Here is a 12,505-nt window from a genome sequence, read left to right as displayed (position 1 = left end):
ACTCACCTGCCACTTGGGGTAAAACAGCCACAAGGGGGCACCCAAGGCACATGTCCAATTTATTCAATAAGCACAGGCCACAGGGAAACCAGCTGAACACACACACACACACACACACACACACACACAACTTGCCTGGAGTGTGACAATGTGTGTTCTTAATTCTGTATTTGTACGTGTGATCTCCTTTAGTGTCTTTATCTTATCGAGGGATCCCACGGAAACGCCATTTCATTCTGCCTGCACTGCTGTTGTATGTCTGGCAAAAATGAAAAAGTCTGGTTTGATTGGTTGGATTGGATGGGAGGAGCCTGGTTTCAGTTCAGAGTAAAATCCTTGTTCAGAAAAATGGAGGCTGGAAGTAGTGGTAAAGGTGTGTTACTGCGCTCAGCTACACTTTACTGTAACTGGCTGGTTCCAACCATTTCTGACTCTGTCTTGTTTATGATGAAGAGCAGGAGGCTTGTTCCTCAATTTATTATCTGAATGGGATTAGAATATGTACTGTATATATGTGCTGAATATATGTACTGTGTATCTGTACTGTATATATGTACCGTATATATGTACTGTGTATACAGTACAAGGGAGGGCGCCTTTGAGCCAAGGACACACACAAGTCAAATAGAATCATAAAAAAAGTATCTACCTGGAGAGTGACTTGTTGTTTTTATTGTATATTTTTTTAATATATTATATTTTATTTTATTTTATAGTACAGATGTGTGTCTGTAATGTTGTGTTCTCTTGTCCTGTGTTGATGCTTCAGAATTATTCCTGAGTAATATATTCGGTCATTGTTATAGTTTGTGTTCAGAATGAAGTTAGAAAACTGTTCATCCTACCTGGTTTATCTGCACTGAAGATTTTATACTCAATGTTTTTCATCAAATTACAATTTATTATTTATCACCTGATTCTATGAGTGTGTTTAATGTGGTGCGGCTTCATAGAGCTGTTGGGCCGAGGTGAAAACTTAGTTTTTCCAGTTTTGGGCGAATGTCATGAGGGGAAGTAAAAACAAAGATGTAAGAAATGAAGGCAAGAAAAAGATAATTTCTGTGATTTTCTCTGCACTAACTTTACTGAAAGGTAAAATCTAAATGTGCTACGTAGATTCAGTAAGAAAGATAAAAGGAGATGAACAATAACTTCCTCTCAGGACGATGACAGCACAAAACTCAAAATCCTACTGAGATTAAATGCATTTAATTACCTCCCACAACTGAGCGTCATCACTTGTCAGGTGGTGGATCCAGAAGAGCTGCATTCCTCAGCTTCACTCCTCCCCCTGGCTGCAGTGTGTGGGTAGGAGGAGGGTTCGAGTCCCAGCCGCTCTCCAGACTGAGTTCCCGACGCTGAGGAAGATCATCAATGAAACTGAGAGAAGCTCGAATCCACAGGTGAGCGTTCCATCTCCTCTTTAACTGCCCTGTCACACGTTTGGAAGGAACAGAGTTAAACTGAAGGAAATGTTTTCACTGCGGATTTCTGTTTCTGAGATAAACAACAGTTGATTTGTTTATGGACATATTTCATTTCATCTGTAAGTTCATGTGTCTTCATTCATCAACAGTACCGTGTTGAACATGATGTCACTGGAGCTTCTTTACTTCAATGACAAAATACTTGAATGAGGTTAAAAATGTTTTGTGAAACATTTCATTCATAAAACCCTCAAATTAGAATTGAATCACTTTCTAAAGAACTTAAAATATTTTCAGTTAATTTCAGAAGTGGAGCTGAATATAGTTTTTTTTAATGATTGTTAGAAATCTAAGTTTCTGGTGTCGAAAAAAAAATCAAAAAGTAAGAAAATTGTTTGAGATTTTGTATTTAAGTAAAAAAGTTGTGATGTGGAGATAAAGTTCTTTTTATGGCAGTAGCCTTAAAATGAAGGCAGCTTCTTTCAAAGATTTTCGAAGATGACCATTTTTTTTGGAATCAGCTTCCAGGGTTTTGAGGATGTGTGTTTTTTCTGAGTGAGGCTGATACTGAACGTGGTTTTGAACAGTGGAGAATAGTAAACACACCGCTGGGGTATGTACGTATGTGTGGGTGGAGTCAGAGTCCTGCAGGAATGTCAGCTTGTTCTGCAACATTCCTGCCTTCAGCAAATCTGTGTGTGTTCTGCTGCAAACACAACACACACACACATTTCAAACTTCAAACCTGTGGGGGCTCTTCTCACGTCGGCTCCAGTCACACATGCTCATCAGTTGTCAATGTTGTGTGTCCTCTCCAGGTCACAGTTCTGGCTGCTGGTGAACTTCACTCTGCACAATAAGCTGCTCTCTGCACACAAACAATACAAAGTGACAGAATATAAGAGTTTGAGTATAAGACAACACAACATTACAGATACACAACTTTACAACAGGGACTGAGTTCTCTGAGAAATCAAGGACAAAATCACAATTTTAAAGAAAGTGAAAGAAAAAACTGTTGTTTTCATCTTGTGCCAAAAGTTATTCAGAGAATTAATAGAAACTTAAATAACAATTTTAAACATCAGTAGCGTTACCACCATTTCACTCAAACCTTTCTGTCATTTTACAAACTAAACAATGAATCAACTTTTGAAAGAACCAATGGAAAATGTGGCTGTTTTTCCTTTCGTCCTTTTTCATGTATCTGTACTTCATTTATTCTTTTTTCATCCGCAAATGTCTGTACTCTCTACTTCACTTCATTTTTACAAGGCATTACGTAACAGGTTCACATTGATTTATATTTTTAAAAGTAACCAATAAGGAGAGGGGAATTGTTTCACTGATCCAATCAGAGCGGACAGGCAGCATTAGACCCCGCCTCCTGCAGCAGCAGCAGAAACACTCAGTGTCTTCAGTATCGTCTGTATTCTCCTTGTATTAAACAGAAGCCACAGTTAATGGTGTAGTTGCATTAGGGAATAGGCTACACTCATTAAGTCCTTTTATTATTTAAAAAAAGTATTTTCAAAAGAAAGAACTTTATTGTACTCAAGTAGACAAGTTAATATTTAGTTTCACTTGAGAAGATTTTAGCCTTTGTATTTGTACTTTTGCTTTAATCAAATATTTGAGTCCCCCTCTCCAATGATCTTTAGAATGACCACAAACCTACACTGTCGCATTAATAACATGTATTATTATATACTTTGGTTCCAGTGCCAACAGTCAATGTTTCAGGTGATCGTTTTTGTCAATTAAACAACTTCAGGTCACTTTTTGGGGATTTCAAGCTTCAGCTGAGTTAAGCTGATAAACATAAGTACTTAGTTAATGATCAGAGTTTGGTTCACCGAAAACCTGGAGTGTCAACAGTGAGAGTAAAGAATGTTTGCTGATGTGTCAGGTGGTTTAAAAACAGGCGTCTGTTTGTCTCGTGGTCTCACACTTGTCTTTTTGTTGCAGACTGTTGTAGACCTGGACCCTGACACCATGAGAGAGTGATATTTCACACTGGTCTCCTCTCTCTGGTTTAAGTGTCAGGTTACTGCACAGCGTGAGAAACATTATGCCGTTTACTACTGATTCATAACATCACCTAAAAAGAAATACCACGGTTTCAAATGTTCTACTTTACATGACCTAACAGCATATGTATATCATCTAACCCAATCACTCTCTATGTATCACGTAGCATGAGATACAGCGCCTCAGGTTCTATACATAAAGACTGACTTCATAACTTCCCTCATGTTTCCCTTTAATGATAAAAACTTGTGTAAATCTTAATGAGAACGTTTTGCACAAGAAATTTTACAAGAATCTTTTAATCTAACAGAATGTACTTAAGGCAGCTTTACAACATGCATCTCTCAACTTTAAGGATTTCTTAAACACAATTATTTTCTCTGAATAAAACCTTTACCAAAAACATAATCAACGACAAGTCGCACAACTAAGGACGAACCATTTAGCTCGAACACTTGAGTGTAAGAGTTGGGTGAAAGGATCAATTGGCAGAAAGTGAATAGAAAATGTTGTTTTCTTTACCCTAAAATGAGCCTTTATATTGAAATACTTTATATTTACATATGGAGCAGCCATGTTTTTTACAATAGCTCAGAATGGACAAACCAAACACCCTTTGGCTAACAGCTAGCATAGTAGCTATTAGCTCCCTAAACTCTCTAAATCAGTCAAAACGCCGAACAGACGTATCACAGACTTTTCACTAATGATCCAGAGAACTTAAGAGACATTCATTTAAGTACCTGGTTTACTTTAGTAGCCGTTAGCCACGTTAGCACCATGCCAACAGAGATGATCACAGACGGCTAGCAGCTGGCTAACAGCTAACACAGTCGATTAACTCCCTAAACATTTAAAAACACTATAAAAAAAACTTCTTACTAATGATCCAGAAAACTTTAGAGACATGAACCTCAATACCTGGTTTACTTTAGTAGCTGTTAGCTACGTTAGCTTAACACGCTACATACTGATTGACAGCACTACACTTCCTCTCCTCTCTGTTAGTCCCGCCCCTTAACCAATCTTCTTCTTCTTCTTTTCTTCTTCTTCTTCACCTCCTCCCCCTCCTTCTTCTTCTTCACCTCCTCCCCCTCCTTCTTCTCCTCCTTCACCTCCTCCACCTCCTTCACCTTCTCCTCCTTCTTCTTCTTCTTCTTCGTTGGTTTAGCGGTGGGTGGTAACCAGCATCAAGGTGCATTACCTCCATCTACTGATATTAATGGAAACAAATGTAGGACCAATCAGATGAAGGAACACGTACTTATACACTTATATACGTAATATAGACTAGACACAGCTCTTACTGTAGTTATGGTAGGATTTATACTGATGTAGTTTATCTATAGTTTTTCTACTATGTATCTATTCTGGAGGTTTTATACGATGTATAAACTATGTATAAACCAAGGAGTTATATAAAAATGTGTTGGTTTTTATTTGTCCTTACTTCTAACCGAGGTACAGCGTAGTGATGTGTCCATGTATCGCCCCCTGCAGGTGGAGCCTGGTGCTGCTGAGTGATGGAGCTGAAGGTGTGGGTGGAGGGCGTGGTCAGGGTGGTGTGTGGTCTATCACTGAACACTTCCTGTCAGGAGGTTTTGATCACTCTGGCACAAGCGATTGGTGAGTCTGTCCGTTTTCATTCAGCACGTGATACACACTTTGTAATCCTGGTTCTTTGAATGTGGAGACATGAAGTACTTTGATCTCACTGAGAGTATTCCTGCTCTCCAGAGGATGAACACTGTACTTCCTGGATTCTATGAACATGGACTCTTTAGTTTAATACTTGCTGAGCAGGCTAACTGTGGGATGGTTCTGGACATGAGGACTGACATCTCAGACAATCTGTATATTTTCATCTTGACTTTAATGTCTTCAAATTGTAACATCGTCAGAATATTGTACACGTTGTCCTGGAGATTTTTATGACAGGGTGCACAGGGTAAACTGTTGCTGAAGATTATTTACATACCACCACCTGTCAATCCACCGGCACGCCCACCTACATCTTTCACCTGCACCCATTGGACGGTACTAGCTGTCAATCACACTGTGGTATCCACCCCCCCCCCCCGAACACATCCGCTGCTTTATGGTCTGTTTGACTCTAAATTATCATAATTCACTAAATGAACATCAGCTGTTTGAAGAAGACTTGAAACTAGAGACTGAGACATAAACTCCTGAGAGAAGTAGAGTCACTTTCTATAGACTTCTATAGAATCTAGTCGCCCCCTGCTGGTCACTACACAGAACACAGGTTTCAGGGAGTTCCTTATTGGTTTCACTTTCCCAACCTGGAGTCCATGTCCATTGGATTGACTGTCTACAGACACCACTGCAGTTTAGTGTGGAGCATTATGTCTGTGTTTTTTTTATAGGCTACAATCTTACTTTGTATTTTACCTTCTTTGAATTTGAAATCATTGTTTAAAATGTATATTTGTGCTTCTGGATATGAGTTGTTCATGCTTGTTTTTGTCTGGTAGGTCAGACAGGTCGTTACATCCTCATCTTAAAGTTCCGAGGGAATGAGAGACAGCTGGTAGCTGACGACTGTCCTCTGCAGCATCTGGCCCATCTGGGACAGCTGGCTGCCGAGGTCCAGTTCATCCTGCGGAGGACCGGCCCCAGTCTCAGCGCTGGTCAGGAAACGCCAACCACAGAGAGACGCCTTCCCCTACCCAGACCCTCAGAACCAGAGACCCTCAGACGCAGGGAGCCACAGAAGTCTCTCACTTTTAATCTGGGTCACGCAACTTATTCCAAGGGGACCAAACAGGAGCGTCCACAGAGCGTCCCCCGAGCCTCGGGCCTCCCCCGTCTCTTTCTTAGACACCCCCGACCCCCTGAACGCTGTTTCCCCTCACGCCTCCACAGAGGATGTGTTCAGGAAGATTCTTCAGCAACAGAGAAGATTACAAGACCTGGAGGTTCAGCTTCAAGCTCTGGAGAAGGAGACACAGGGGTGGGAGCGGGGGGGGCCGTCTCCGGTTCCATGTCTGAGTCCGGACGCTGCAGAGGAACTGGAGGAGCTGCAGTGGAGGCTGAGGCAGAATGAAGCAGAGCTGATGAGCAGAGGACACTGGGATGAGAAGCTACAGACAGAGACAGACAGAGAACAAGGTACGTGTGGAAATCCGTCACTTTGCCACTTCAAACATGTTTGAAAAACATGACGATAAACACAAATTTGAAACGTAATTATGTTTAATTACATATTTGTAGAGTTTTTTTATCTATTGCTTTATTGTTTTGTACCAAATTTGTTGAGGAAATTGAATATGCGGACTAAAATAATGCAGAATGAATGACGAATGAAAGACTTCTGTGACATTTCTAAAACAATGAACTTGAATTCACTGTTGTCAGCAGAGATGCACAGACGTCTACAGCAGATACACTCGTCGGTGGGTGATCAAAGTCATGAGATCAAAGAGCTCGCGGCTCACTCTGCACACCTGGAGCACGACATTCAGCTCACGGCCGACAGACAGAGCTCGCAGGAAGCCGCTCGGCAGCAGGAGGAGGCGCTCAGGCCCCTGAGGGAGGAGCTTCACAACCGCCATCAGCACGCAGAAGAAGTGGACGCAACGTTGTCAGGGACACAGAGGCAGCTCCACGCTGCAGACAGCATGCTACAGGTAAAACACCTCCATCTCATCTCACTTCAGCAGAACTACAGTAATCAGTGGATGTATGGTTTACAATGTCAATAAGAGAATTTGAAGAAGTACATGCTGATAAAATCCTATTGTCTGCTTCCTGTAGGACAGATGGGAGCTGGTGGAGGAGCTGAACAAGGAGCTGAGACAGTGTAATCTGCAGCAGTTCATCCAGCAGACCGGAGCTCCACCAGCTGAGCAGACAAACTCCCTGCTCGTCCCGGACCTTCACCTCAGCAGCGCCGGAGTTATCCAGTAACACAACGCTGCCACTGTACGTCCGCACCATGTTTCCTATATATCAGTGTTAGGATATAACATAGCTATAATAGTTGTTATTCTTATTCTTATTTTAGTATTGCTGTCGCATAAAAAAAACAAACATATTGTCAGTGAAACTAAAGTTCAGTTTGACGCTGAGGTGAAAATGTTTTTAATTTCTCTCAAATGAAAACAACAATAAAACAAATGTTTATAAACTATATTCAGAGACTGTGAATAAAGACGGACGAGAGTACGACTCACCAGAAGAGTCTCACTCTCCACCTGGTGGCTGGCTGCAGTATAGGTCACAAACCCTGCCTCCTCCATGTTAGCAGATAGGACATGGACCAAACATACACCTCGTCAACACTAATGCAGATATTCATCTTCCTTTGGTGCCTGGTGTCAGTGTTTTACTGAAATGGAGATTTTCACAAACTCATAAACTCTGGTATCTGGGTATCCATGGAAACAATGACATCACAGTCCACTTCACACATGTTGCTATGAGTAATGAGCATGAGCCAGAATCTAAAACAGGAACGGCGGCTGTACAGTGGTTCACAGGAGAATTAGATCACTGAGTGAGCTCACTCTGGCAGATGGTTGATGTAGACTTTATCACCACCTAGTGGCCGGGCATGGATGTTTGAAATATTGAATTTGAAACATATCCACAGTAGTAAGTTGGTTTCTGTCATTTTAGTTCTTATCTGACTGTTTTCAAGGGTTCATGTTTCTGATCAGTTTTAATTAGTTATTTGATGATATAAAATTGGCTGAGACGGACTCATGATTGATGAGTGAGCGTATTTATCAGCGACACCTCGATACCATAACTCCATTACTGCACCGACTGTGACTCCAAATGGACGAGATGGCAGCTTTCGTGTCCAGGGATAGTTTGGCTTCGTTTGTCAGTAGTGGGAGGAAGTGAAGACACAACGTCTTTACATCTTGATCTTCAGTCGATGGTTTAATTTAACATAAAGCTCCAAAAACTCCAGTTTTGATGATTACATTACAAATAAAGAGAAAACAAATCATGACAATGTTGTTTTCTCTTTTTCTACTGCAGGACATGAAGGAAGAAAACATGGTGCAGACCCTACAGTGTTTGTGTGTGTGTGTGTGTGTGTGTGTGTGTGCGTGTGAGTCTTGATCATTTATCAAATAAATGATAGGCCACTGATAAAGAACAAAGGTATTTTTGCTTGTTTTGTTGTTGACTTCATGTGGACGCTACTCAGTCACATGACAGCAGAGGTGGGATATGACTGGTTGGATATACTTAGCTTAGCATAATAAAGCTGAACAAATTCAGACATGACAAGTTCCAGTTAAAGAAATTCAAGGAAGTCGTGTTACAGCTGGAAGATTCTCAACTGGATGGTTTTATAAACATTATCTGGTATAAATATAACTACCTGCTAACGGTTATAGAGCAGCACTAGAATGAGGACAGATAAAAGGTAAATTTAGCATTTTGTGATATAAAACAGCAAACTTTCACTACTCATCCAAGCCCAAGGCATTATGGGGAATCACTTTAAGGTTTGTGCACTTAACACAGGTCCAGTTAAGCCCACAACTGGGTGAGTGGATATTAAACACACCATCAAGGAAATCTCAGCCAACAGATTTTAGTTTTGAAATGAGAAAGCCCATGGGTATGTTTTTTTTTCTTTCTGAATAAATACTTTAAAAATGTTACCGTAAGATAGAAATTACTTCAACAACATAAATATGCTTTGTATGCTAAGATTAATATCCCTTCCACTTTTTCCACAAGGCTCAATCATCAGCAAAGCGTGACCGCCCATCACCCTGAACTTAGGACAACACAACATTTATCATAATGGAAAACAATATCAGACTAATGCCACTGCCCCGAGGTGCACCGTTTTCTACCACATACATTTCTCATAAAGCTGAATAAACAAATAAAAGGTTTTTGATCTTGTATGAAATTCCTTTGATGAAAATAAATGCCTATGAAGCATTTGTCACATATAGGCTTTGATCTCCAGCGGGGATTATACAACATACTCACTATTCAACAACAGTTTATAACCAGAGCTCAACTCACTGAAGAAAACGACACAGTGACAATGATCCCAAACAAATTGGATCGACACTCTTACGCAAGCGTGTTTCTGGTAATCCCATCCAGACCCCAGCGGGTCATCGAGCAGGATGAGTCCGAGCTGGACACGTACGAGCTGGGCCAACCGGAGGGGGAGATTCTGGATCCAGTCGTGTCTGAGGAGGGCAAACCCGAGCTGGACGTAGCTGAGGAGGACAAGTTGGACAAGTCCAAGCAAAGCATGGATCAGGATGAGTCTGATGAAGACGAGTCTGAGGACGAGTCTGTGTTGTATGAACCGGTGATCGACTTATCCAAGCAGAGGATGGAGCAGGATGAGTCAGATGAAGACAAGTCTGATGAGGATGAAATTGACGCACCTGTGCAGAACGAGTCTGATGAAGACAAGTCTGAGGACGAGTCTGTGTTGTATGAACCTGTGATCGACTTAACCAAGCAGAGGATGGAGCAGGATGAGTCAGATGAAGACAAGTCTGATGTGAACGAGGCTGATGAGGACAAGTCTGATGAGGAAGAAATTGACACACCTGCGCAGAACGAGTCAGATGAAGACACGTCTGAGAAAGAGGAGACTGAAGAGGATGAGTCTGATGAAGATGAGTCTGATGAGGACAAGTCTGATGAGGACAAGTCTGATGTGAACGAGTCTGATGAGGACAAGTCTGATGAGGACAAGTCTGATGAGGACAAGTCTGATGTGAATGAGGCTGATGAGGACGAGTCTGATGAAGACATGTCTGATAAAGAGGAGACTGAAGAGGACGAGTCTGATGAAGTTGAATCTGATGAAGACGAGTCTGATGAAGACAAATCTGATGAGGACGAGTCTGATGAGGATGAGATGGACACACTTGTGCAGGGCAAATCCAAGCTAAGCACATTCCAGCTGGACATAAGCGAGCTGGACATGTCCCAACTTCAAATACACAACATGGACAAAGCAGTGCACCCAAAAATAGACAAATTTAAGTTGAGGGTCATCGTAGAAAAATTGGTCACTAAGGCCGCACATCAGGCAAAACAGAGTTACAGCATGGCAGTGATCCAGAGCATCATCGAGCGTCTGTGGGGGTCGATATGGGCAGAGGTCGAACAACAACATTTTGTCATCACCCCCGCCACACGCAGACACCTCCACAGGGACGTCTACGAGGCGCTGTGTAAGACTTGGTCCTGTAAAGACAAGCTGATGATGCTCCTCAGTTTAACGGAAACGTCATTGGACACGCACGTCGCGGCCACGTTCAGACAGTGCCTGACTTCACCCAGAGACCACAGCGCCATGGGGACGATGCGGAAGTTGTTCAGCTCCATATCGACAACAGACTGAATATCAACCAGGACGATATCATAGTCGAGCAGCAGTGAAGTTTCACAAGTTAAAATCAGATAAAAGGCTGCAGGCTCAGATTTTTACATTAGCTCCTTGAGGAAGTAACAAATGACAAATCTCATAAAAACCATTTCCCAGAGACGAAGCCATCAAATAAAAGCTTAAACAGATTTAACACACAAAAAAACCACAACACAATCATCACATGTCTGATTGTTTTCATCAAGATCCATGAAAAAGTCTCAAAGAAATCGAGGAAAACATTTTGAAAAATTCCCTGAACGTCTCACATTGTTATGGAAAGAGAGAACTGCTCGTGCCCAGAGTTCGATTCCCAGATGTTCACTCAAACTACACGAGTCCCACATCATGAACTCAGGAGGCACAAGCAGTTACAGTCATGTTGTTGTATGTTACGTAACGTGGTGGTGGGGTTGTATAGTTGATTATGTCACACGTACACACACACACACACACACACACACACACACACACACACACACACACACACACAGGTATGCTGTTGTAAGTCTTTCTGTCTGTTGCTGTGTCTGCTCCATTGACCTGATGAGTAAATACTGAAACACACTGTTTGAGTGGAAAATAATCTGAAGGTAATATTATTGTATGGTTTGTTCTCACCTGGAGAGAGTGTGTGTATGTGTGTGCGTGTGTGTGTGTGTGTTTGTGTGTGTGCTGTAATCTAGTCTGATCTAATTGCTTTGTAATCTAGTCCAACGTGCTTGTATCTTTTATCTCATCCAGTCGGGTCTCGTCTGTCTCTACAGAATCACAAGGAACTGGACATGAGCTCATTACACTTTCTAAAGTTTACCTGAGACAGAAAACCAGAGAAACTTTCACTGTCCCTGAGATGAGTTGGTTTATTTCCTCTGGTGCAGATCTACTGACTGGTTATCAGTTCTACTCACTCTGGTGTTAGTTTACTGTCTCATGTCACCTCTCCTCTTTTCTGTTGCTTTTTCTATTGGTTCTGCAAACACACTCTATATTTATAGTTCACTTACAATACACTTACAGTTTATTTATATTTATACATATGTTATTATGAATTAAGTCTCACATCATCTCATTTTATCTTATCATACTTGTGTATGTCCATAAAAATGTGTACTTGAGTCAAACAACGAGTAATGCAACATCAATTCAAGTCAAGTCAAGTATAATCTGTAAAAGACGTTTTGAGAGATGATTTAAAAACCAAGTTGGTGTTCTGTGTTTCCTCAGGTAAACTATTTCAGATTTAGGGTCTGATATATAACATTTTATATAAACTGAATATAAAGCAGCTGCTCACACAGTATCAGTACTCAGGAGTGATCGTGTAAGGATTTCATATCAATCAATAAGTCAATCATTTGTTATTTGCACATCAGGTTTCCTACGAATAACGTGACACAAAGTACAGAATACAGATATTTATAAAGAGATATGACAGGAAAGTCCTGAAGTAAACATGTAAACACCAGAGTGTAGAGCTGTTCCCTCAGTGAGACGCTTCATGTGAGGGAACCAGCCGGGGGGGAACCAGGGTCCTGACGTGGTGAGCACAGGCTGTTCCACGGGTACGAGCTGTTCCACAGGTACGAGCTGTTCCACAGGTAGAAGCTTATCCCTGAAAATACCCCCCCCCCTCATCTGCATTAAGGGC

General features: G+C 41.5%; 1 pseudogene; it reads left to right on the top strand.

Annotated features, from left to right (window-relative positions):
* The first annotated feature begins 1,296 nt into the window (after positions 1–1,296).
* LOC132998874 (ras association domain-containing protein 8-like) lies at positions 1,297–9,121 on the top strand (annotated as a pseudogene).
* Positions 9,122–12,505: the final 3,384 nt, after the last annotated feature.

The sequence above is a fragment of the Limanda limanda genome, chromosome 3 (genome assembly GCF_963576545.1).
Source record: "Limanda limanda chromosome 3, fLimLim1.1, whole genome shotgun sequence".
In the NCBI taxonomy this organism is placed as follows: domain Eukaryota; kingdom Metazoa; phylum Chordata; class Actinopteri; order Pleuronectiformes; family Pleuronectidae; genus Limanda; species Limanda limanda.
This window is presented reverse-complemented; position numbering and strand designations above follow the sequence as displayed.